A 27,139-nucleotide genomic window follows, 5' to 3' on the forward strand; every position below is an offset into this window, starting at 1 on the left:
GAGTATGGACATATTGCAGCTAATTGTGTTAGAACACATTTTAGAGGTAAATCCAAAAGTTAGATGAATGGTAGTGTAGTGTGTTATACTTTTATATGATTGGTCATTTGATGAAGGGTGTGCCCCTTAATACCATAAACCATAATAGAAACAAAGAAACAATAGCAAATGCGAGAGAGAAATATGGACTTCTTATTTGCGACACAAATGTGGAATTACAAATTTCACAAGTACAGTCTAGTAATCTACATGGGTGCCTTCGTTATAATACTCCACAAGACTAAGTTGCAAAATACCACCCATAGTTTTCTTAGACAATGTTCGAGCCTTTCTTAAATAGGTAATTTTATGTTGCCCGGGAAGGTTCTAGACATTGAAACTTAATACCTAGGACTGACTAACCCTAACAATACATATAGAGTTAGCCAAATACATCTTTGACAATTCTTTTAGATATTTTGGGTAGCCCAACTTTGAAAGGCCACGGCTCACGAATCGTTGCTCTGATTGGCTATTATAACCACTTTTCAAAAATTCCAGCTCCTAATCTACAAGCTTGGAATGGCGCAAGCACCCTTCAATTGAGTTTTTGGACCTCATTCGGGCACTAAGGCCTCCAACGGTGAGCCTGAAGATTTTTCTGCAAATTTGTCCATTGAAAATCCACAATAACTTCTTTGATACTTAAGCTGGAGCAATGAGATCTTTATGGTAGGCTTATAAGTCTAAAATGAAGCTTCATGTAGAAAATGAGAACATTCTAAGATTGTATGACAAACTTACTAAAAATAGCAAGTTCCCATAAATAATAACCACCATGTCTACTAGTCATTATTAAAATAAAAAAGACTGAAAAGAAAATATTTTTGGGTGATACAAGATTGTTCTTACACCCAGGATACTCCTGCATCATCATTTGAGCATAAACTATAGGAAGCAAGTACTAGAATTTAATATTGAGTATAACGAAGGTAAAACAATAGTTGGAATTGAACAAATGAAAAATTAGATGAATCAAACTTGGAATAAAAAGGAAGAAGGAAGTAGTAGTTCATCAAATGATGATGAGGTCACCCAATCCAATGGATCAGGTGATCATAATAACACAAACTAAGCATAAAGGGTATGTATAGAACTGTGTTTCAAGTTGCTAAATCCAACACCAGTTCCTATCATAAAATTTATTGAAGCCCATATCAACATAAGTAAAGATACACAACGACATATGTCAATGTTTTAATTGAAGTGCCAAGTTGAAAATTTGGTAGTGACCAAGTGTCATTTTTTTATGTCAATATGAGCCGAGTCATGGTACTAACCAAGAAAATTAGTATGTATATGCGCATGTTGTGTTCCCACAATGCACACCCCATTTTGAGTCACAAAATGGGGACCCCCTAGTTTCAAAATTATTTATTAGGCATCTAGTCTGAAGCCTTGGTTGGTTAGGACCCTCCTCTAGGTCTAGGTCAAGTACCCAACCTTCAATCGAGCACTGTCAAATAGGAAGCTAAAAAAAAAAATTTGAAGGGGAGATGTTCACTCTCAAGTTAGGTGTGCACTTGTGCATCCTTAAGAGGTGCGCGCACCTGTGCACCCTCTAGAGGTGCGCACTTGTGTAACCTTTGAAGGTGTGTAGTTGCACACCCCCTCAGGGTGTGCATCTATGTTGGGCTCTATAAATAGACCCTGATCCCTCGCCCCCACTCCTCATTCTTCTCTTGCCTCTAACTTCATGCTGCACCTCTGCACCCATTCAACTGCGCACCTTCATTGCCCCGCTTCCCAAAAGTCGTTGACTCCAAGGTATAAAAATTCACCTCTTAGAGGTGTGCACCTCCCACCAATAAAATTTAAAAAACTAAGACAAGGTTATTTCCCCCCACTACCATGTGCATGTGCGCAGTTGCGCACCCTACACTCCTTAACAAGGTGCACTAGTGTGCAACTGTGGACTTAGCCAATTTGAAGGCAAATAAGGTGCACACTAGTACACCCTACAACCTATGTAGGTGCACTTGGTGTTCTAGTGCACAAAATTGTTATTAGGGGCCAAAATCCACATTTTTGGTAGTTCTAGCTAGTTTTTACCCCAAAAAATGTCGTCAATTTGGTCCTAGTTGAGTATCATTTTTTACTTTTGACATCAGTGGACTAATGTTTTCTTCTTTTGTGTAGATAAAATGACATCATCATCATCTTCCGTGGTAGATAAAATTGCACCTAAACCCATTGCATTCAAATACCAAGGAGCTCCCAAGAAATCTAGATTCCAAGACAGGCATGCAGAGATCTGGGACATCGAACTCAGTCACATTGACTGGAACACATTTTTGACAATATGCAACAAACCAAACGAGAGGTCAGAAATGATATCATCTTTGATTCGGAGTGGGTTGGTGAACACTACATATCACCCTACATTAGTTCAATCCTGCAAAACACTATGTGATAGAGGAGAAGGTCATGAAGAGTGTTACAGGAGAAATAGTCCTAGACCTCTGACCATGCAACATAGAGAAGGTGTTCTACCTTTTGAGGGTAGATCAATACCTCCAAATATCTTATGATGGAGTGGAAAGGTGGTATAGGGAAAATGAGAAAAGAGTCAAAGGAATTGGTGCAAACCTCATTCTTCATTGACAGGACACCCCTAGGCCAAAGAGTAGGCAAGGTGGACATGACCCATAGGTACATGAAGGATGATATTGAGTATTTGATTGTTCTCCTTAGCAAAGTAATGGGTCTCCTTCAAGTAGGTCACCTACAAACATAGATGGCGCACTTCATTGAAACCATCAGGATTGCAAAGATTCCTATTGATTAGGCCACCATCCTAAGTGACAATTTGGATAAGCAGTTAATCATGGTCAAGACAGATCCTTGCTTCTATATGACATCATACATGATGTACCTACTAGCAGTGAGAAGCACTAATTACCCAGAGCTATACATGAAGGGAAGTGTGCAAGATGCAAATGCTTGGCTCTATGTAGTTTACCCACAAATGGTGAAGAAGAAGCTCCCACTACAAAGTGTGGAATATAGGGTAGTCAATGATGGATTCATTTTTGCCATCATCATATTTATAGAGGGAGATTATGATAAATGAATGTTAATAGAGGTAGCAGCAAGCATAAGTGAAGTAGGAGTCAATTACATTCAGTTTAAGACATTCACATATCTCTAGGTGTTTGGTACTCTTTTGTGCCCCAAAAAGTTCCCAAGGTACCCTTCAGATTGGCTAATACTTTTGGAGATATCCCGTCAACTCACTTCTACATATGATAGAGTGAGGAAACAATACAAGAAGACCTGGGTCTGACCAATCACCATCAGGGCATATGAGGTTAAGCAAAAATAGGATATCACTAGATGAATGCAAGAGATGATTATGATGTTTGCATTAGGGACTATTGTAGGATGAGTCTATATTTAGTAGAAAATCTGCTTAAAATAATTTTCCCTTAAAGGTCGTAAAAAATGGCATCCCAAAAGTTATGGATCCTTTGTATTATAGAGATAAAATCTATGATAGGTCAATTATGAATGTAGAAATAGGGCATGAGGAGAATGATAACATAGACCGTCAAGAAAGACATGTGTAGAACTTATAAGGGAATGGATCTAGAAGCCATTTTGAATGGATCTAGTTCCCGTGTCATACCTTTACAAGCTACAGTCGGGCCTTTAAAAGGTAAAGGTGCACCAACATGAGCAAGAGGTTGAGTATTTTGAAGCAGATAAGAGAAAAAAGAGGAAAAGGGAAGCCCCTAGGGTGAGGAAACAAGCGGCTAAGGCCCAAACAACACAAGCCCAACAAGAGCTAGAGCCAGTTGACCAACCTCAAGCTAAGCAAGAGCAACCACAAGAGCCATAGCTAGAGAAGCAAGAGGAGGAAGTGCCAGAGGACAAGGGGTACCACCATCAAGAACTTCAAAGAAATAAGCCTCCCCCTTAGTGCCAAAGAGAGCTAGAATAGAAATGACTATGGTAGATGTCTGAAGGAGGATATTGAAGAAGAAAAGTACTTTCTCCCTATAGGTCCTGAAGACCATTCTTGAAGCAGAGAATGAGGAAGAAGGGGAACAAATAAAATTTTTCCCCTTAAGTCAGAGAACCTGCTCAACCAAGGTATTGGAAGAAGAGAGGAGGAGAATCTCTACTCAAACACCTCCATCTGCTCCAAGGGAGCCTATCCAGGTAGAAACTTCAGAGGATGAATAATAGAAGTAGATAGCTAAGATGGAAAGCAAAGGGGCTAATGTGTTTGACGTCTCAAATTTTTATTTTATGCCAGTGGGCACCAATATGGTGGTTGAGAATATAAGAGATACCTTGACAAATAAGCCATTAATAGAGGATTGGAATAAATTGCCTCCTCTACCTCAAGGACCACTTGGTATTCCACTGCCACCATAGGATTCGGCCACAATCTTGGATAAAGGGTCAGTAACTTGTTAGTTTATGGTGACTAATCAGGGAAGTACTATACCTACTTCATAATTCTTGGGGTTTGAGCATCGCCCTAAAGAAAAAAATTGGGTCCTATTTTATCAGGATTTTGGGTTGGCATATAATAATTTATTATAACCTTAAAGCAGCAAAAATACTTGTATAAAAGAGCTTAGGGTTAGGGATTTTCATAAGGTGTGATGTGAAAATTTCTTCTTATGGTAGTATTGAGCTATAAGGGATTGCAGATTGAAATCATGTTGTAATCATTGGATCGCAATAATATTGGACTTTCTAGTTGGTGGACATAGCCCAGGGTTTGGGTGGACCGCATTAAATCTTGGTGGCTTGTATTCCTTTCTGTGCAATTTATTATTTCCTGATATTTTTTATATTTGTATGTAATTGTTATTTATGTCTATGTTTAATCCTAACATAACTCTACCTCCTCTGGCAATACAAATTGAGCCAGAAGTCAGGAAATGGAGGAAGCAATGTATGAATAGCTTCATGTCGATGAAGTATCTGAAGAGGGGAAAATAGTAGAAGAAACTCAACAAACTCCCCTAGATATAGAGGCTAGATCCCTAGCCCAACCAAGCATAGAAACTCCTTCCAAAGATCTTCCTTGATATGAGAAGACTCCAGAGAGGAGTAATAAGGGAAGGTAGCCTACTTCAGAATCAACTTCTTCAGCCAAATACATGTCACCAATGGAGACCACACCATTGTGGCTAAAGAAGGAAGTTATGTTTCAAGAAAAGAAGCAAATGGAACTAACTAAAGAGGAAGGAATGAAGGAATTAATAAAAGTGATAAAGAAGCCTGAGCCACCTAAGGGTGATGATAGAACACTTGCCTTCATTATGAAGAATCAAGATCACGACCTTCTAGCTCATATAGTCATTCCTCCTTATGCCAACACCAAAGAACTAACTCCTAAGGATTATCAAATGAAGGAGATCATATTGGGAAAGCCCATAGTGGACACAACTAAAGTGTTGATCACTACATGCATGAAGGAGGTATTAAAACACATGGAACAAGATGAGTCTAAATTGATAATGTTGCGAAAGCATAATGAGCTACTGTAAGGCTACTTGAATGAAGTGGTGGGACCCATTGACCTGGAAAATTTAGAGATCATTCTTGGCAATGCATTGGGAACGAAGCAAGTAGGGTCACAGATGAACTCATTTTTGGAAGCTTATCAACAATAGCATGACAATTTTTTAGGAAAGAGGAGTGCAGACAATGCAGGTCAATTTGAACTTGTTGCACAACATCCAGTCAAATGTCACCAAGTTGATTTCCATTGTAAACCAAGATTTTTGGCTAATGGATGAAGTATGCACCAGGACAAATGATCTACAAGCACTCAAATCAATAAAGGGTCAAAGGTACTGGATGCTAATGGAAGTATACTCTACAGAGAAGCTAGATAAGCTCAACAAATGGATAGGAAGATATCATGGGTAATAAAGTAGTGGAAGGATTACATGAGAGAATCCAATAGATAAAAAAATAAAGCTCGAGAACAATTTTTGGAAGTAGAAAGGTACTATAATACCACTAGCCTTGAGATTTTTGAGGATGATGTTGGAATATTCAAATAGGAAGAGTACTTCTGAGAGGGGGGAGATGAATCAAAAGTACCAATTGTTATCCTTTCAAACTCATAATAACATATAACTAAATTTAACATGCATGCAAGTAAACAAGCATAAAATGAGAACATGCATCAACACATAACACAAGAGATTTTGGTTACCCAGAAACCCTCCAGGAATAAGAAGGTAAAACTAGGTTGAGGATGTCACCCACAAAATTATTGCAACAATGAATTCAACCACTTCTGATGGTTTTCCCTATTAAAGGCCTGCCCTATTAAACGCTTTACACTGTGTCAAGAGTGACCTATTGAAAGGATTTACAAACACTTTACATGAAGTGTCACCCTGTTAAAGGATTTACATAAAGGTTGTAAAACCTACCTAATACATAGGATTGTCTTGTCCTTCTCCAAAGACTTTCCTATCTAGCTATTAAGATAACCTATCACCATAGGATTTCAACTTCTAATATAATTATGAGAGAGTATTAGAACTTTTGACCTGATTGAATGCAATCTTGAATTGTTGGGTTCAGGCAGTTGATCTACTCTTTCTCTTTTGATCCTTGCTTGATCTGATCTCTGAATATGTCTCATGTTCTACTATGGTCAACTAGATATAAAATGCTATCCTTTTCACTAAAATTTCACTATAATCTTCCCTTATGCAACTTTTCTTCCATTACATACAATGGTGCATTCATCTTCCTTATACAAAATGCGAAGACTTAGGGTTAGGTATGGATCTATGATCCAAATTAAATCTCAAATTCTTGCTCATATTTTGCATTTTTCTCATTGGTTGCATGTCTTCACCATTTTTCTAATTGGTTGCATGCAGATTTCATAGGGAATACAAATGACTCATCCTTATCCTCTTTCTCCTTCAAATTTTCTCTAAGTTGGCTCCAAAAACGGTTTACATCTTAGTTTGTGCAGGCACAAACTCTTATGTTGATCCTGTGTTGCTCAGCACATGAAGTATTACTGATGCTCGACATATACTATTTCTGGATTCCTCGACATCTAATACGTTTACTGGTTTGCTCGGCACCTATTGTATCCTGTATCACTCGACATATGTTGTTCTAAGTTGCTCAGCATCTGAATGATTTTGTTACTCAGCACATGAACAATTCTTGTCTTGCTCGGCATATGTTATACTGTAATTTGCTCGACGCTAACTGTGACTCAGCACCTATTGAAGTTTTGGCTTGGCATCTATTGTGTACTCGACATGTATGGTGAAAATGGTTAAGTTTGTTGACACTCATCTGTCAATACTATTTATTTGACCAACAATCTCCCCCTTTGACATGAGTGTCAAAAACACTTAACTAAGCATTGATGATCCTAACCTTATTGAGTATGTTCTTTACTCACTCAATTTTCATGCAAAAATTGCAAAAATTTCAAAAATCATGAGTGGCAATATACCTTATAGCTCCCCTTGAGTTGGTTATGCCTTTGAATTTTGAAATTATGTACCAATATGCCTGATCCTTTCTGTTCTTTGATCTATTTCTGCATTCTGACCTTGTATGTTATATCTAATCTATGTGATGTGCCTGTATTCCATGTGATTACCAAAATTTTACATCTCTTCTTCATTCCTTTATTCCTTGTCTTCCCTTTTTGGCTATATACAATCATTCCACTTTATTTTCAAAATGAAAGAATGATCAAAATTTGTCAAAATTTGGTAATTACCCTGGTAATTACATATCTCCTCCTTTTCTTATTACTCCTCCTATAATATATGTCTCCCCCTTTGTTCATTCTCCCCCTTTTTTGACACTAATTTCAAAGGGTTCTATGGAGTAATACCATATTTAGCCAAAAATTTGCTATTTACCTCCATTATTGTTTTCAAAGCTGCATTCCAATTCTCCAAAGCAATGTCCAATGATTTTTGTTGGATGGCAGTCTCTATAGCAAGGTGTACAAGTCCATCAAGAGTGGAAAGATTGGGATCTTTCTTTAATATTGTCTCAGCATAAACTTGTTCCTTGTGGAGGACTTCTAACTGAGGGGTTATAGAGGACTAGATCTACATTAATTTACCCTTTATATTTGCCTCCTCTGTTGTTAGCATAGTTAACTCCTTTTGTGTGTGAAGCATCTGTGCAAAATGTTTCTCACTTTGAGTTGGATCTCTAGGTAATTGCATACTATAGATTTTCAAGTTCCTTTCCAAACTCATTATTCATTGATTAGTTTCTTGTGTGAAATTTGAAAAATCACACAACTTCCTATATAATGAAAAATTATTTTCAAGAACAATTTTGGCCTTATCAATTGTCTTGGCCAACTCTATCTGTTCAAGTGCAATGCCACTTGATATCTTCTCATTAACCTTACCTTGAAACTTTCTTTCTAACCATTCCATTAGTTTAACATTGGTGTCCTGGTCCTCATTTGTCACCTGATCAACTATGTCTGATAGTTGCTCAATTATGGGTTTTCTTTCATCTAGTGACTACAAGATGAAGGCATCCATGAGGATGTCCTCCATATCATGAAGTGCTTGCTTTTGTTTAAACTCTTTTCTCAAAATTTCCTGCCTCATCCTTCTATCCAATGCATTTTGCATTTTAGTCATTTGTGCCATTGTGATAGTTTTGGAATCATAGGAGGGTATCTCAATTTCTTCATCTAGTTCAGGGTCTCCATAGTGAAGTACCCTGGTCACTCTTGTTGAACTCGAACCTAGCATGGAAAATTGCAATGGAATAGCTTTAGTGCTCGGCTCCTGAATAATCTTAGTAGGAGTGCCAGTCTTTGGTAATTATACCAATGTCTGAATGGCGGCCTGCTCCTTTTCTTTTGCTACATCATCCTTCTCATCTTATTTCCTCTTCTCTGTACTCGACATCTAAACATTATCCATATTTACACTTGGTGGAGGTGGTGGTGGCAGCATCAAAACTTTAGCTTTAGTGTATGTAAAAGTTTGTACCTTTGGCTTCACCTTTTGTCTTTGTGGTGCTGCTATAGCTCTTTGTATTTCATCTACACTCACCAATACAGGATTTGTGCATAATTGTGCCTATAGAGTAGATTGGTGAAGGATCTTTGAGAGATCCTTTGCATTGAGTGGGTTGATGTTTTGAGTTGTTTTGTCAGTAACATCCTTTATAATGACTATCTCTGCAGGTGTAGTAGTTGAGTGAGGAGGGCTAGGAGGTGGCAGTTGTGTGTCTTGCTGCTCACCTATCCCCTTTTCTTCTTCTTTACTTATTTCCTCCTCCTTTTCTTCTTCATCCTTCTTTTCTTCCTCCACTTTCTTCTCTTCTACTTTCTTCCTTCTTGCTTCTTTTATTTCCTTTGTTTTGGCACTTGCTTTTGCCTTGTATTCTTCATCAAATACATCATCAATTTTCTTGTAGATAATTTTCCACACTTTTGTGGTTTTTCTCACAACCTCTTCAATTTTATTTTATAGAATATTGAATGCCCTGTATTTGGGAGTAAATCTACTGTTGTGCCTTTTAATTACATTTGTTATTTGACTTTTAGTCAAATTAGGCAACATCCTTGCTAAGGTAGACCCCCTTATTTCTTTCTTAGTTTGCAGACAAAAATACCATTTTTCCTCTAAAAGCTTGTATAATTCCTTTGGTAATGAACTATCTAGTTCAAGAGGTGTATGTTTATATTCTGCCATTATATTATAGACAGATGTCTCTATTTTATTTTGCTCATCTTTTGTGAGCTTATTAAAATTTACATTCTTCAAATCATTTAAGTCTCCATTCCTAATCTTAGCACATAATTTATCAATAGAAGACTTTTGTGGATGACTTACCACTTTAAATTGACTTATATCTTTAGATTTTGTCCTTTCATCATCTGTGTTTGGTTGAGCCACATATCTTCTTCTTTTCTTGGGCTCTTCTGCTAGCTATGTATTAGCTTTCTTCTTTTCTTTTACTGCCTCTTTGGTCTTTCAAGTTGATGCTCTTGTTGTGACCCTTGTTGTTGTTGGCTTAGTTGGAGATGGCTTGGTTGGGGCTGATTTTGTTACTTTCTTGGGCTTTGACTGAGTTGTAAGCTATGTTTTTGTCTTTATCTTCTTCTGCTTGGCAGGTGTAGGTGCTTCCTCAGCTTCTTCATCCTCGGCACCTTCCTCTTTGTCTTCTTCTTGCCCTTGTGTCATCTCGTCTGTCTCTTGCCCTTGCTCTTCTTCTTCTTCTTTACTATCTCCTTCCACTTCTTCTGCTTCACCTTCAATAGTTGCTCCAAATGTCTTCTTTATTTTCCTCACCATTTTATCCTTCTTCTTAATAACTGAAGCAATTTTTAGTTCTGTCTCAATTTTGGACTTAACAACATCATAAGTTCCAAAGTGAGGAGCTGCTTTATCAATTTCTTCTACTAACAATGTTGTGATTGTTGGTGAGGCTTCATCAATATCCAATTCATATCCTAATGGCCTTAGCCATCTTACCCTTGGTATTGCAGCTTGAATGTATGTGAAGTCAATATCAACCAAGAAACATATGTCATTGACATGTTTCTAAACTAGTGAGACTGGTATCCTCATCCTTTGCTTCATAGACTTCTTAAAATCTTCAAAATAGCTAGTCATATGGGCTTAAAAATTGTCTCCCATTTGATCAATGAACTCATTAATTTGAGTGACTGCTATCTTGTTAGAATTCCAGTTTACCTTCCCAAATGAAGGGAATTCTTCCATCACATAAAAGAATATGCACATGAGAACTAAGCCAAATTTACACTATGCACCTTTTGATCTCCTTATAGCTCCTAAGTTCTCATTGATTTGTTGCAACATGAGTTCAGCCAGATCATAGGTATGATCTTTCTTTACTAACTTGTATGCCACATCAACAGCTATGCAGGGAATGTTCTTTAGTCTACTAGATTGATAAAATTTATGTGAAATTATCCTCACATCAAAGTCAAGTAGGGGTTCATTCACAATATCAATAGTCATTCCCCTATTGTTCCATTTTGTGATTGTGTTCTTCTCAATTACCTCCTTTCTGTCACTTCTCAATGTGTTTGGTCGATCTGTCATGCCCAAAATGCAAGGGCAAAAACACACGAATATTTTTTATTTTTTTTTAAAGTGTAATAATTAAATCCATCAAGTTTGATATGTTTAAATTTAGTTACAACATAGGTACATTACAAGACGACAACATGTTTACCTATCAAAACTAAAGGATTACAACTCAGTTGATAAACATCATGTAGGAATAGATTGTTAATCTAAAACGTTCATTGTTAAATCAATTAATTAATTTAAACCAACTAATTTGAATTAATTAAAAGACCTAACACATTATTATCTTTCATTACCCTTTTAAAATATTATATCATTAGAACAACAGTACTAATCTTACTAGTACACATATTTACAATTAATTTAAGTCATAATAACATTGATCAAAAAAATATCTAATAAGCAAAATATTAATGATCCATATATTGCAATTATCCGATTAACGATCTAAAATAATATAAGCCCAATTATCTCATAGCATAAGAATCAAAGAACAAATTAACTATTATAACATGTAATATAATTATCTAAACTATATTTAAACTTCATTCTAAAACTAATTACATTTAAATCTATGATATATTCAATAATAATAATAATAATAAAACTAAAATTAAATAAACTAAATTCTAAACTAAATTATACTAAAATAACTTATATTCAAAAACATATTAATTAACTTTCTTAATAAATAAAACTAAATTTACATTAGCTAAACTTTTACTAACATTAATTAAAAATCTAACATTTATTACATACTAACATTTAAAAAAACTTAAAACAAAGTAACACTAACTCAATAAAACAATTATAATTACTAACATAACATTACTAAACTAAACTAACAACTAACATCATACTTTTAAACTAATACTAATACTATTAAAAAAAAAAAACTAAAACTACACTTAAAAACTTTAACTAACCTAACACCAAACTTTCTTAACCCCCTACAACCCTTAACACTTACCTATACTAATCACCCATAATCCCACCTCCATGCCAACGTGGGATACCACTTCCCCAACTTGGGCGCATTCCCAAGCGCTAACCAGGTGGGAAATGGGGACAACACATGGCCAAAGTCATTTCCAATGATGGTTGGGCAAGACAAATCGCAGGCATGGTGGGGAAAGTTGAGTTTTTAAAAAAATCTACCAAAGCACATTTATTACAAGATTTGACCCTTTTAAATATGCCCCCTTAATACCATTTGCAAGGAGAACTGACATGTCACGTGGTTTCCAAAGGCATTTACCACTTTGCTAGGCAAAAACTTGCATGAAGAAATAATGGAGTTTAACCACCCATGTCCTATCAGCTTTTAACCAAGACATTTCCTCCCCCTACGTAACAACATTGAATGCCTGCCACATCAAAATGCGTGGATTCTCAGAACCAAAGGGAGGAGGGTGAAGTCAGTGTTAAGATAAGATAAGATACTATAAGTATGGTCTGTGCCACATTTTCTTTAAAGGAAGTTATGGAAAAAGTTTAGTTGTTGGGTCACTTTAGGATAGGATTTAGCATATTAGAAAAAATAGATATTTAGAAATATAACTTTTATTAATTAATTAATATTCTTGTTATTTTTTCTTTTATAAATTGAATTGTCTATAAAGCTAAAAGGAATAATAAGAGTATCTTTCAAGATTTTCTGTTCAAGGGAATAAGTAATTTTCTTCCATACAAAATCTAGAGACTTTTTGGCTCTAGGATACAATTTATTTTTTAAAGTGTTATTTTGCCTAAGTGATGATTTTCAAGCAATGTATTTTCCTAACAAGGGAGTAATTTTTTTTTTTAAACACTATTAAATCTTGCTAAACATAGGTAAGCCAAGAAATTGAATAATTCTTCTAAACAACATTGCAAGATTGATCTCTTTTTTTTTTCTATTACTACAAAATTGAATCAACATTCCATACAACATAATATCATTTATTTACTTATTTGATAATTTGCCTTAACATATTTACACTTGAAAATTTCAAGAATTGAACATCATCATTCTAACTTATCTTGATATTCATTCCTATAATTGAAAGGAAATTATGAAAACCTCATGAGAACGATATCACTTAAGCTCTATTTTATTGACAACCCGATTCAAAGACTCCACCAGGAAAGAACTAGGAAGAAAACTTGGCGTCATTGCCATTACAACAAAGTTTTAAGATACAATTTACATAGGATTTCAATCCCGAAATTACAACAATCAAATTAAATTTCCTTCATGGCCCTTAACAAGAGATCCATTTCATATTCTGTAATACATTGCTGAGGTCGTGGAGGGAATGAAAAAACTGATCAGGTGACAAACAAACATAACAAGGAGACAAAATCAGACATTCATATTCATACTAGGTTTCCACAACATGATTCAACGTTGAATCAAAACTAGGGAAAGGTGGATTTTTCCAACAGGAGATGTCAGACACAACACCAAACTAGGTGCCCAATCGGGGCTATAACTCAAGAATTTTCGTTCTTCCATTCTTACGTGCCAAAACTCATACGTGGTTTGTGCTGATAGGTAGGGGCCCATAACACCCTACCCTCTCTCCCTCTTCTCGTCCTGAGAAGAGACTCTACATTGTTGGAGTCCAACTAAATACCTTTCCCGAAATTGGCCACTTCTGCCCTATCCAAGGGTGAGTAATGCCAAAAAACCCATACAAGAAAACTTCAAAATTCAAGCAAAACATGAAAGAAAAGCATAAAACATGGTTTCAATCCTTCCCAAGCATACCCAACATACATACAAGCATACAAATAAACAACACAATAGCATAAGCATGAACCAAGCATGAAACATCATGAGAAACATGAACAACATGGAGAAGGAGATGAAGAACTCATACCTTCAGAAAGAGGTTATGGTAATATGAACAAATTGAGAAGAGTTTTTCCTTCCTTGCCTTCAATCTTCCAAGACTCCTCTCTAAAAGTAGAGATTGGGTAACAACCAAAACTACTCCAAAAAGAGCCTCTAAATAAGATCCAAACTCAACCACCAAAAAAGGCAATAACTTCCCCCACTCACCTAAAAATCTAGAAGTTTCTAACTTAACCAAATGTAAGGTCAACCTCTAAGTGGAGTTGAGGGTATTCAACTCATGGTAACAACTTTCAATTTTCGCACAAAGGCAAAAATAGACTTTTTGAGTGACCTCAAAAGTCAACAAAAGGGGCTTAGGGGATGGAAAATGCCCCCAACCCATACCCATACCCCTTGGGTATAAAGATTTCATGATTTAAGGCCTTAGGAATTGATTTAGGGACCAAACAAATGCTAGGAAAATTTAGGACCATCTAACAACTTCAAAATGCATATTAAGCACTAATCTGGATTAGGGGTGACCAAACTCGATTAAGAAACAAATTAGCGAAAAGGTTACTAACTTAGTCTAACTTAGGTCCATAGGTTACACAGATAACCCTAACTAGCATGCTAGAATGCATATGCAATTCACGAGTGTCAAGTGACACTATAAGAACACAGTTACGAAACATTATCATTTACTGATCGTGAAAAAATACATTCATACATCTCACAATAAAATTAAGTTACGAACAACATGGTTTCCACGAATGGAACATAGGGATCAGTTTCGTTCCTCTGTCAAGTTTCTCGACTAAAATATCATGCACACTCATTGCACACATCAGTAGCCTCATTAAATCACATGCACATATGTATATATGTATCAGGGAATCACATAAATTAAAACATACATCTTTCAATCAATTGGGATTTTTCTCGTCCTACTCATATTCTTAATCATTACAATTTCATAATCAAAGTGTTAATCCTGCATTTACCTACTTCATCAACATACATGTTCATAAAGCATTAAATAACAAACTCAAATATCTGAAAGTAAACATCACACAACATGAAATAATATAATATGTTCAAAGCATCTGATAGTGTCTCGACATCTCGAGTTGTGAGTATCAAAATAATAAGGTATCAACTATGCTACGAAGGGTCGGGGTGAGGCCTCACACGATCTAGGGTTGGAAGACTAGTAACCCTATGCACAATCTTCTTAGTAATCTTGACCGATCTTGACTCTAGCCACAGACATCCATCATGAATTTGGCTCAGAACAATGTGAATCCATTCTGTTTTAAACACTATGGGAAAAAATAGGGTTTTAGTTAAACCCTTCTTCTCAACGATTGAAAACTCGTCGTTCAATACCTTATTCTCACATAACTTATCATAGGCATTGAAGATTTCGAGGTCACCTATGGCACCGATTTTACAATTGTAGCATTTCCTTACATCTTGAACCATGATGACTTTGGGTGGAATGACAGATAGTGTGCCAACCGGGTTGTTTTTATAGGCTACTTCGAGTATTGGTCTGAATTTGGTCTATTTAACTTCATTGCTAACTAGTTGAATCTCATGATCTCCCTTAGCCTTAGGGTTTCTTGAGCTAGAAGCCATATTACCAAACTTAGGGCTTTAAAATGTATTAAAAATTAAAATTCTATGTAGCTCAGCACTTAATAAATACCTTCAGATTGATGAGTTCGTGCTGAATCTTTGTTGTATTTGATGCGAGTGACTGTAAGGTAGCTGCTTGATTGCCGCTTAGCTCTTCTAATTTTTGCTCTTCGTTTGAATGTCATGAAAATGAACGATTTTCACTTTTATTAGGCTTGAAATCTAGCATTTATTGCTTTCATGCTTTACAGCTATACACTCAGCTTTCAAAGGATTTTCCAACTCGACATAACTGTATTTCACTCACTCGGTAGCTATTGTTATCTCTTTACTCGACATCCACTAGACTATTTAACTCGGCCTATGTTGGAGTTTTACTCAACAACCAAAGATAGCTTGACATCATCTTCCAACTTTTATCCTGGCATCTTAACTTATGCAGATTTCTTCTTTGCAGTGTTCCTATGTTCTTTTTGGGCTGATGTATGACACATCTTTATATGTATCAATCCTGTGTGCCTTTCTAGTGCTTAATTTGATAAGATGTGATCACATGACCTCTTGGGTAAAGTGACCTCTCCATTTGATGTGTTGCATTTACCTTTCTTCTGCCATGTCTTTTTCATATCTTCCCTAATGTGTTCCTCATTAACTTTTTATTTTCCCTTATTAACTTTAGTCTTGGGTGCCTTGGCCTTTGTTGGACAGTTCCTGCTAATATGACTAGTCTTCAAGCAACTAAAACAAGTAGTTTGATTTAACCATCTACTGTAATTTCCCTTAAAATGTGTTCTTATGCAGTTTTCATGAATGTGTCCATAATCTTGGCAATAGTGATAGCCATACTTGGTGTTGTAATCCCAATTGTAGTGATGTACATGATTGGTTCTTCTTACAGGTTGATTAGGTGTCCACATAGGCTTTGATCTGCACTCAAAAGCTCTATATCCATATTTTTTGCAATTGTAGCAGTGACCTTTAAATCTTAGTGTCCTTATAATCTTTGTTCTACATTCATGTGCTTGATGTCCTTGTTTTTTGCACTTGTGACAAAAACTTGCATTTGTGGGCTTAGCATGCTGATGACTACTCTTACTTCTACATATATTAGAGGTATGTCCCTTTTTACTACAAAAATGACAAGTGGGTTTAGTGTTCTTACCTTTGTTTATTCTTTCTTCTGCAGTCTTAGATGATTCTCCTTGTTCAGTGTTGATGTAGCCAAGTCCTAAAGTATCATTACTAGCCCTTGGTGATTTTAGCAATTGCTCAAAATACTTGATGGCCTAATTGGGTTTGTTGTAGCTTTCTGCTATTTCCTTTTTTCTCTTCAATTCATTCTACAATTGTTCATTCTGCATCTTCAAGGTGGAGATCTCAATGTTCTTCATGTTCAACTCATGATGAGCATTCATCATCTGGCTCAAGGTGTCTAGCTACATATTTGAAATCTTTTCAAATTCAATTGTCTTCTCTTCTAGTTTATTGATGAGATTTCTCTTGTCGTCTTCTACCATGACCTTGTCTTTAATAGCTCTTTTCTTTTGTTCAATTACTTCACAAAGCATTGTGGCTTGTGATTCTTGTTCAAGCTTGAGTAATCTGATTTCTTCAGCTTGTGCTCTGCTTTTCTCCATTAATCCTGCTATTGCTGCATCAAATTCCTTGGAATCTCCATTGGAAAATACGTGTGTGGTATCAATCTCCTTGTAATGTATGTCATTTTCAGCTATGGCTATCTCCTTTCTTATTTTCAAAGATTTTCTCAGTTCCTCCCTGGTTTCCTCTACTTTGTGTAGAGCTAGTTGCACATCAATCACCTGATTGTCAATGATCTTCCCAAATTTGAAGACTTCCATCTTCTGACCTTTTTCTCTAAGTTTTTAGGCTTTTCCTTATGAGAACCAGAGCTCTGATACCAATTGTTGGAATATTCAAATGGGAAGAGTACTTTTGAGAGGGGGGGTGAATCAGAAGTACCAATTGTTATCCTTTCAAACTCATAATAACATATAATTGAATTTAACATGCATGCAAGTAAACAAGCATAAAATGAGAACATGCATCAACACATAACACAAGAGATTTTGGTTGCCCAGAAACCCTCCAAGAATAAGAAGGTAAAACTGGGGTGGGGATGTCACCCGCAAAATTATTGCAGCAATGAATTCAACCACTTCTGATGGTTTGCCCTGTTAAAGGCTTTACACTATGTCAATAGTGACCTGTTGAAAGGACTTACAAACACTTTACATGAAGTGTCACCCTATTAAAGGATTTACATAAAGGTTGTTAAACCTACCTAATACATAGGATTTTCTTGTCCTTCTCCAAAGACTTTCCTATCTAGCAGTTAAGCTAACCTATCACCATAGGATTTCAACTTCTAATATAATTGTAAGAGAGTATTAGAACTTTTGACCTAATTGATTGCAAACTCGAATTGCTATGTTCAAGCACTTGATCTGCTCTTTCTCTTTTGATCCTTGCTTGATCTGATCTCTGAATATGTCTCATGTTCTACTATGGTCAACTAGATATAAAATGCTATCATTTTCATTGAAATTTTGCTATAATCTCCCCTTATGCAACTTTTCTTCCATTGCATACAATGGTGCATTCGTCTTCCTTATAAAGAATGCAAAGACTTAGGGTTAGGTATGGATCTACGATCCAAATTAAATCTCAAATTCTCGCTCATATTTTGCATTTTTCTCATTGGTTGCATGGCTTCACCATTTTTCTAATTGGTTGCATGTAAATTTCATAGGGAATACAAATGACTTGTCCTTATCCTCTTTCTCCTTCAAAATTTCTCTAAGTCAGCTCCAAAAATGGTTTACATCTTAGTTTGTGCAAGCACAAACTCTTATGTTGATCCTGTGTTGCTCGGCACATGAAGTATTACTGATGCTCGACACATATTGTTTCTAGATTGCTCGGCATCTACTACATTTCCTAGTTTGCTCAGCACCTGTTGAACCCTGTATCACTCAGCATATGTTGTTTTGAGTTGCTCGGCATTTGAATAATTCTATTACTCAGTACATGAACAATTCCTATCTTGCTTGGCATATGTTATACTGTAATTTGCTCGAAACCTATTGAAATTATGGCTCGACATCTATTGTGTACTCGACATGTATGGTGAAAATGGTTAAGTGTGTTGACACTCATTTGTCAATACTATTTATTTGACCAACAGATGAGTCTAAGAAAATATTTTTTCAGTGCAATTAGTAGTCCAACAATTTAGAGACACATTCAAAGATGCTTCGTTAGAAGATGATGTAAGACAAGCATTCATAGAAGTTAGTAACTACCAAGCTTGAGGATTTTACGAAGACTTGGATAGAAGTTAGTAACTACCAAAAAGTAGTAAAGAACAAGTATGATGCATTAGATTTACCTGAAGCTAGAGAAGTGGTAGAGATAATAAATAAATTAAAGAATAAGCATCCAGACATTATTTTGGTATAAAGGGGAAGAAAACCCAGATGCTAAAAATTCAGTATTGGCAATTTAAAGATTTTTGAATTTTTGGGTCCTGTCAGCAAGGTGCGCAAATGCAAAGGTGCACTAACATTTTTTTTAAAGAAGCAGTGCACCAGTAGTTAACTCCCAATTTTTATTTTAGAGAATTCCATGTTTCAAAAACACATTTTGATGACAGTTCAACTCTTAGAAATACCTAAAGATGGTCGAGCTTCCATTTTTAGAGCTCCAGAGACTTCCAGATCAGCTCACTACTTCCTTCTTCTTGTCTACTCATTATTTTATTCTTTTTAGTTATGTAAAGGCTCATACACCCATCAATGGATATAAACAAAGGTGGATACCTACTTAGCACCATTTAGAGAGTCAGTTTGTATATAATTAGTTTTGTTTTATTAGTTTTAAGCATAAGTTTACATTTAAAGGGCTCTTACTCCTAACACAAAGGGAGGAGATGATTTCTTATAAATACACAGATGTAATATGTACTCCAAACCATTACTTTGATGCAATAATAAATATTATTGGTGCTCTCATTCTGAGTGTAGTTATTCTTACTGGAGTGTGTTATTTTTGTGAATGCGCGTTCATAAATAATAATGGAGCCAATGCTTATATTGTGTTGTTATAATTGTGAGATCTTTTAGTTTTGGTGTTTGCCTTGTGTTAACAAATTCTGCTATTGCAAGGAATTGGAGTAAGGATCATCTTTGTTCTTACATAGTGTTTTGTCTTGTGTGAGTGCACTTTCCATGGCCTTGTGATTTGATGAAACATGAAACATCTTTCAGTTATTATTGAAGCTCCCATTAATGATTGCATCAATGGAGTTGAGGAAGCACTAATCCTAATTTCATTGGTTTCCTACCATATCCTTTTGATAATTTAATTCATAGATGTGTTGTTACTTTGGCTTTATGTCCATTAGGAATTTCCCTTTTAGTTATTTGCTTAAAATCTCTCATTACTCTATTTTTGTATTTGTTTTTCATATACTTAGTTAAAATAGGAATTCATATAGTTGCATTGATAAATTGTATTCATCATAAAATAGAAAATACAAAAATATCTCTTTTTTTGTTATGTTTCAAATAGGAACAAATTGTGCAGATTGGTTAGAACCAGCAAATGCCTCCTTGTGAACATACACATTTATCTTCAATTGAGTTATCAAATAGGTTTTAAAACACCCACCCAAAACCTTGGATTGGTCCTTGATCAACTTTTCAAGAGATAGATTCGAAAGGATCTCTGTTGTTCAACATTGTGCAAAATGACAAATCAACAGTATCAAGTTTTATAGAGTAAGTGAAGGCCATGCACTTTGTAGTCACCTACTGAAAGTATGAAGCATTAAATGGAAGAAAATTTTGACAGTTAGAAGGTACGTAGTCAATTTTTGAGTTCATGTTAACTTACTAGGCCGTATGTGGTTTACCCATAACTGGTGAAGAAGAAGTTCCCACTAAAAAGTGTGGAATAAAAGGTAGTTAACGATGGATTCATTTTTGCCATCATCAAGTTTATAGAGGGAGATTATGCCAAATGAATGTTAGTAGAGGTAGCAATAAGAATAATTGGAGTAGGAGCCTGCTACATTTAGTTTAAGACATTCACATATCTCTGCATAGCTGGTACTCTTTTGTGCCCCAAAAATCTCCCAAGGTACACTTCAAATTGGTTAATACTTTTGGAGATATCCTGTCAACTCACTTCTACATATGACAAAGTGAGGAAACAACACAAGAAGACCTAGGTCTAGCCAATCACCATTAGGGTGTTTCAGGTTAAGCAAAAATAGGATATTGCTACCTTTGGTTCAAAGTGGGATTAGTATCCCTTGGAAGACTATCAAGCTCCTCGCCCATATTTTGACAATATTGGGATGGTTCAACATCTTGTGGGGAAATAGTTCGTCCATGAAGAAGCTCTGGAAGATCATTAGATGAATGTAATAGATGACTATGATGTTCGCATTATGAACTATTATATGATGAGTCTATATCTAGCAAAAAATGTGCTTAAAATAAAGATTCCCTTAAAGGCCATACAAAATGATGTCCCGAGAATTATGGATCCTTTATATAACAAAGATAAAATCTATGATAGGCCAATTATGAACACATAAATAGGGCATGAGGAGAATGATGACATAGATCATCAGACAAGACATGTGGTAGAGCTTACAAGGGAATGGATCTGGAAGCCATTTCAAATGGATCCAGTTCCCCAGGCCATACCTTTACAAGCTACGACCAGGCCTTAGAAAGGTAAAGGTGCTAAGGTCACCATACCAACCTACCTTACTAAATCCCCAGTTAGGCTGGAAACCATGCATCAAAATGGGTGGGAGGTTGAGTATTTTTAGGCAGATAAGGCAAAAGGTAAGAGGAAAAGGGCAACCCTTAGAGTGAGGAAGCAAGCAATTGAGGCCCAAACATCACAAGCCCAACAAGAGCTAGAGCCAGCTGACCAACCTCAAGCTAAGTAAGAGCAACCATAAGAGCCACAACTAGAGCAACAAGAGGAGGAAGTGCCAAAGGAACAAGTGGAACCACCACCAAGAACTTTAGAGTAAGAAGCCTCCCCCTCAATGCCAAAGAGAGCTAGAACTGAAACAATTGTGGTAGGTGTCTGAAGGAGGAGATTGAAGAAGAAAATTACTCCCTCCCCATAGGTTCTAGAGACCATCCTTGAAGAAGAGGATGAGGAAGAAGGAGAAAAAATAGAATTTGTTCCCTTAAGTTAGAGAACACACTCAGCCAAGGAAACTAAGGAAGAGCGGAGGAGAAGCTCTACTTAGACACCTTCATTTGCTCCAAGGGAGCCAATCCAAGTAAAAACTTCAGAGGATGAACAATAGAAGTGGATAGATGAGATAGAGAGCAAAGGGGATGATGTTTTTGACCTCTTGGATTTTGATTTTATGTTAGTGTTCACCGAGATGGTGGGTGAGAAGATAAGGGATACCCTAACAAATGAGCCATTACGAGAGGATTGTTATCAATTGCCTCCTCCACTTTAGGGACCACTTGGTATTCCACTACCACCACCAAATGATTTGGCCACAATCTTGGATAAAGGGTTAATAGCTCCACCTCCTCTAGCAATACAAGATGAACCAAAAAGTCAGGAAACAAAGGAAATAGAGTATCAACAACTTCATGCCGATGAAGTATTTGAATAATAGAAGAAACTCAACAAACTCCCCTAGATATAGAGGCTAGATCCTTAGCCCAACCAAGCACATAAACTCCTTTAGAAGATCTTTGTTGACATGAGAAGACTACAGGGAGGAGTAATAAGGGAAAGAAGCATGCTTTAGAAATGATTTCTTTAGGCAAATACATGTCAAGGACCACACCATCATGGCTAAAGAAGGAAGTTATGTTTTGAAAGAAGAATTAGATGGAGCTAACCAAAGAGGAAGGAATGGAGGAATTAATAAAAGTGATAAAGAAGCCTAAACCACCTAAGGATGATGATAAAACACTTACTTTCATTATGAGGAATCAAGATCAGGACCTTCTAGCTCATATAGCCATTCCTCCTCCTCATGCTGACATTGAAGAACTGACTCCTAAGGACTACCATAAGAAGGAGATCATATTGGGAAAGCTCACGGTGGACACGGCTAAAGTGATGATCACTACAGGCCTAAAGGAGGTATTCAAATACATGGAAAAGGATGAGTCTGAATTAATAATGTTGTAGTAGAAGAATAAGCTACTGTGAGGCTACTTGAATGAAGTGGCAGGACCCATTGATGTGGAAAATCTGGAGATCACTCTTGGCAATGCATTAGGAAGGAAGCAGGTAGGATCACAAATGAACTCATTTTTGGAAGTGTGTCAGCAATGGCATGACAATTGAGGAAAGAGGAGTGAAGAAAATACAGGGCAATTTGAACCTATTGCATGACATCTAGTCAGATTCTGACAAGTCAGTTTCCATTGTAAACCAAGATTTTCGAAAAATGATCTAAAAGCTTGTAAGGAAACTCAGGTGCGGAAACAACTTCCTACACTAATCTCTCAAGAGAAGTATGGTGCAAATCCTATTAAAATATTTTACACTTACAGATTCAATATCATGTAAACAACAATATTTCAGCCAACCAAGCATAAAGAAAATAGATAGAGAAAGAAACTCATAACGCAAAGATTTTTCGATGGGGAAAAACCTTTCGGTACAACAACCCCACCCCTCCAGAACCTACACAATGTATAATCTTCAATAGAAGGTTACAATACACTTGCAATGCAAGTTCAATAGTGACAACAAAAGACTCCAGTAGCAACTCACAGTACCAACAATACACTTTCTCGCATCGCTACTCTTCGCAACCCTAAAAATGCTTATAACATGCGCTTCACTTTAGGGCTACTCCCAAAGGTAACTGTATTAGGGTTTTACTATTCTCCAAGAAAATAGGAACCCCAAAAAAATTTCACCCCACTATTGGGGTAGAGTGTACAGTACTCAAATTTATCAGTTGCCACATGTCTTCACCTATCATTGAATCTTCCTAACGTAGCTCTTACGTGTCATAGGAATCCGTCATAACCGTTTTAGCCATGATCTCCTTATACACAATTCAAGATGCCGACACATCAACATTATTTGCAAGAAATACATTTTACAAAACAAATAATAAGAATAGGAATTATCCAAGGTTGAGAGACCTTATTCCTAAAAAAGCTCTTGGATCGATAAAGGGTTAAAGGTACCAAATGCTAATAGAAGTATACTTTGTAGAGGAGCTAGATAAGCTTGACGACTAGATAGAGAAGATATCTACGGGTAACAAAGTGATGGAAGGATTACATAAGAGAATCTAACAGATAAAAAATAAAGCTCAAGAGCAATTTTTGGAAGGGGAAAGGTACTATAATGCTACTAGCCTTGAGATTTTTGAGGACAAGTCTAAGACCAAAAAAAAATTCGTGCAATCAGTAGTCCAAAAATTCAAAGGCACATTCAAAGATACTTTCTTAGAAGATGATGTAAGACAAGCATTCAAAAGCAAAGAGGCATTGTTGGAACTGGACACCAAGCTTGAGGATTTTACAGAGACTTGGATAGAAGTTAGTAACTACTAGCAAGTAGTAAAGAATAAGTATGATGCATTAGATTTACTAGAAGCTAGAAAAGTGGTGGAGATAATAGAGAAATTCAAGAATAAGCATCCAAATATTGTTTTGGTATAAAGGGGGAAAAAACTCAGATTCTGGAAATTTAGTTTTGGCACTTAGAATATTTTTGGGTTTTTGGGTCCTGTGATCAAGGTGCGCAGGTATGACAACAATTTTTTGAAGAAGAAATAGTGCGCTGATAGTTAACTGTTAGGTGTTATTTTAGAGCATTCCATGCATCAAAAATGCATTTTGATAGTATTTCAACTCCCAGAAATGTGTAAAGAGGGTTGAGCTTCCATTTTTAGAGCTCCTAGAGACTTCTAGATAATCTCATGACTTCCTTCTTCTTGTCTACTCGTTCTTTTATTCTTTTTAGTCATTTTAAGGCTTATGCACCCATTAATGGATATAAACAATAGTGAAGACCTACTTATGATGCAGGAGCATCTTGGGTTTGCTTGGTGACTAATTTGGCGTTCATGGGAGGAGGCCCGATAGTTACTTTGGAGGCTGCTTGTACTAGGAGCTTGGCATGGTCTTGGTTTTTCAGCATGGTCTATGATTTCTCAACATGTTCTTGGAGCTCGACATGGTTTTGGTTTCTCGGCATGGTCTTTGGTTGCTCGGCATGGTCTTTGGTTGCTTGTCATGGTCTGGGAGGAGTTTGGCCTTGCGTAGGAATTTGGTGCTTGTTGCAGGCCAAATAACTAATTTTTTATAATGAATTAAAGGATGAAAATTTCAAGGATTGAATAGGGCCTAGATTTATACCTACGGTTCGAAGCTCGCGTTCTAATTCATTTGGAGCTAGGAGATATTGCAATTTTACTAAGACATCAATTTTGGGAATTTAATTGTTGTGGGAGGCCCACTTTGACATTTAATTTATGTGTTTGTATTTAATTTGTGGTCTTGGATGACTTGTGGCTTAGATTGGTATAAGTAGGAGTTGGGGGGAAGTCTTTAGTCATTATTCATTCACTGGGAAGAGGAGTGAGTGTGGGGAGCAGCTAGAGAGTGAGTTTTCCTGAGTCTATGGACAGAGTGCCAAATGTGAGGTAGTTTACACCAGGATTATGTTTATTCATCCACTGTGGAGAAGTGGAGGAGCTTGGAAGAACAAATTTGGAGAAGAGCTAGTAGTTGCAGCTTGGAAAACAAGGAGATTGCTTGGTGGGCTTGCGGGCACAAGTTGAGATCTTCCTTGAGGATTTCTACTAGAGTGTGGATTTAGACTAGCTAGGGTTTGGGATTGGATCTTGAGGGATCTTGCAGAACTATTACTTGCTTTGTATTTGGCCATATCTAGGAAATCCTTACAGCTCAGCACATTGCATGTAATCAGTTATATTTTATGAATATATTATTGTGATTTGGTATTAGATCTTGCATTGTTGCTTCTTATTATTGTGTTTCTGTTGCATGGTTATATAGCTGAGGGCTAGGACATCTCCTTTGGGGATTCTCCTACCTTCCAGTGCATTAGTTGGTATCAGAGCACATTTGTTCCTAAGTGTGTAGACAGATCGCCGAAGTTGAGGTAGTTTGCACTAGGACTTGGGTTGGAGAAGTAGATCTGAGGAGATCTTGATCTTGTGTTGGATTTTCTTTCTGGAGTCCTATATCTTTTGGTTGTGAGGTGGAAGATCATGGTTCTGACTTGCAATTTTAGAGGGCTTGCATATGGATCAATGGATGCAAAAATGGAAGACTAATCTTGTTGAGGCATGATCGTCGAGAGTTTATGGATTGTAGATCTGTGGTCCTAGACTTGTGATGTGGTTCTTGATTGTTCATGTGAGGTGGTAGGTTGTGATCTAACTTGTAAAAAATTCAAGGTTGTCACAAGGAGTGTGGGAAGGATTTGTTGCAAAGGGTTTACAAAGATCTTGGGAGATGGCTCCGAGAGGATTGGACCTTGAGATGCTTGTGAATCTCTGTGATGTGGTGGAGAAGAAGTTTTCTGAGATGATTATCGATTTGAAGCTAGCTTGGCTGGTTGTGTTAAGGATGGGGTGAGGAACGAATTCCATAGCTATTTGTGGAGTTGGAGTTGAAGGATTTGATCAACACAAATCCACAAAGCCTTCGAATACCTGCATGCAAAAACCTATCACAAAAGAAAAAGACAAGAGGAGGCAAAGGGTTTTGCTTTGAAAAATGTGCTAATGTATTTTTAGAAATGAAAAAGATAATAAAATACAAAGGAGATCAATCCTTATAAAAGGAGCTCAAAACCCTAAAAAGGAAAAGCTATTTAATAATTACTAATTAATTATTAAATAGAGATGCAAAAGGTGCATAAAGTAAAATCTTAAGAAGGGAGTAAAGCGAATTTAATAAATGAAATTAAATCAACGCTTTACTCTAACACCCCCCCTTAAGATGAGCAACAATGCAGCTACAAACAATGCAAAAAGAGTAAGGAAACTACAATGCAAAGCTTAAAGCAAACTTAGGTCCCGGCAACAAGGCCTGATGAGGTACCCAATAACAACTAAATCTCTATGAAACGGAGAAATAGAGAAAACCCAGTCGGAAAAACTCTACTCCAAAAAGAGATAGCAGTAAAAAGAAGGAAGGAAGGACTCATCACTGAGACCCCCCAAGGACAAATTCCTTCACCCCAAGCATAGAACGCAGCTGAAGATACCGCGGGGATGCAAAAGGTTTAGTGAAGATGTCTGCAACCTGCTCAACAGTAGGAATGTACTCCAAGCTCAAAGCACCATCCTGAATAAGATGCCTGATGAAGTGTATGTGAAGCTTAATGTGCTTGGTCCGTTGATGCTCAACAAGGTTGCGTGAAATGTGTATAGCACTCTGATTGTCACACCATAGAAAGGTGGGACTATCAGGAGGAGATCCAAACTCTGTCATCAATTGTCAAAGCCACAAAACCTCCTGACTAGCTAATACAGCTGCCCTGTATTCTGCCTCTGTAG

This window comes from Cupressus sempervirens, chromosome 10 (genome assembly GCF_028749045.1).
Source record: "Cupressus sempervirens isolate cs-2001-9-10 chromosome 10, ASM2874904v1, whole genome shotgun sequence".
Taxonomy (NCBI): domain Eukaryota; kingdom Viridiplantae; phylum Streptophyta; class Pinopsida; order Cupressales; family Cupressaceae; genus Cupressus; species Cupressus sempervirens.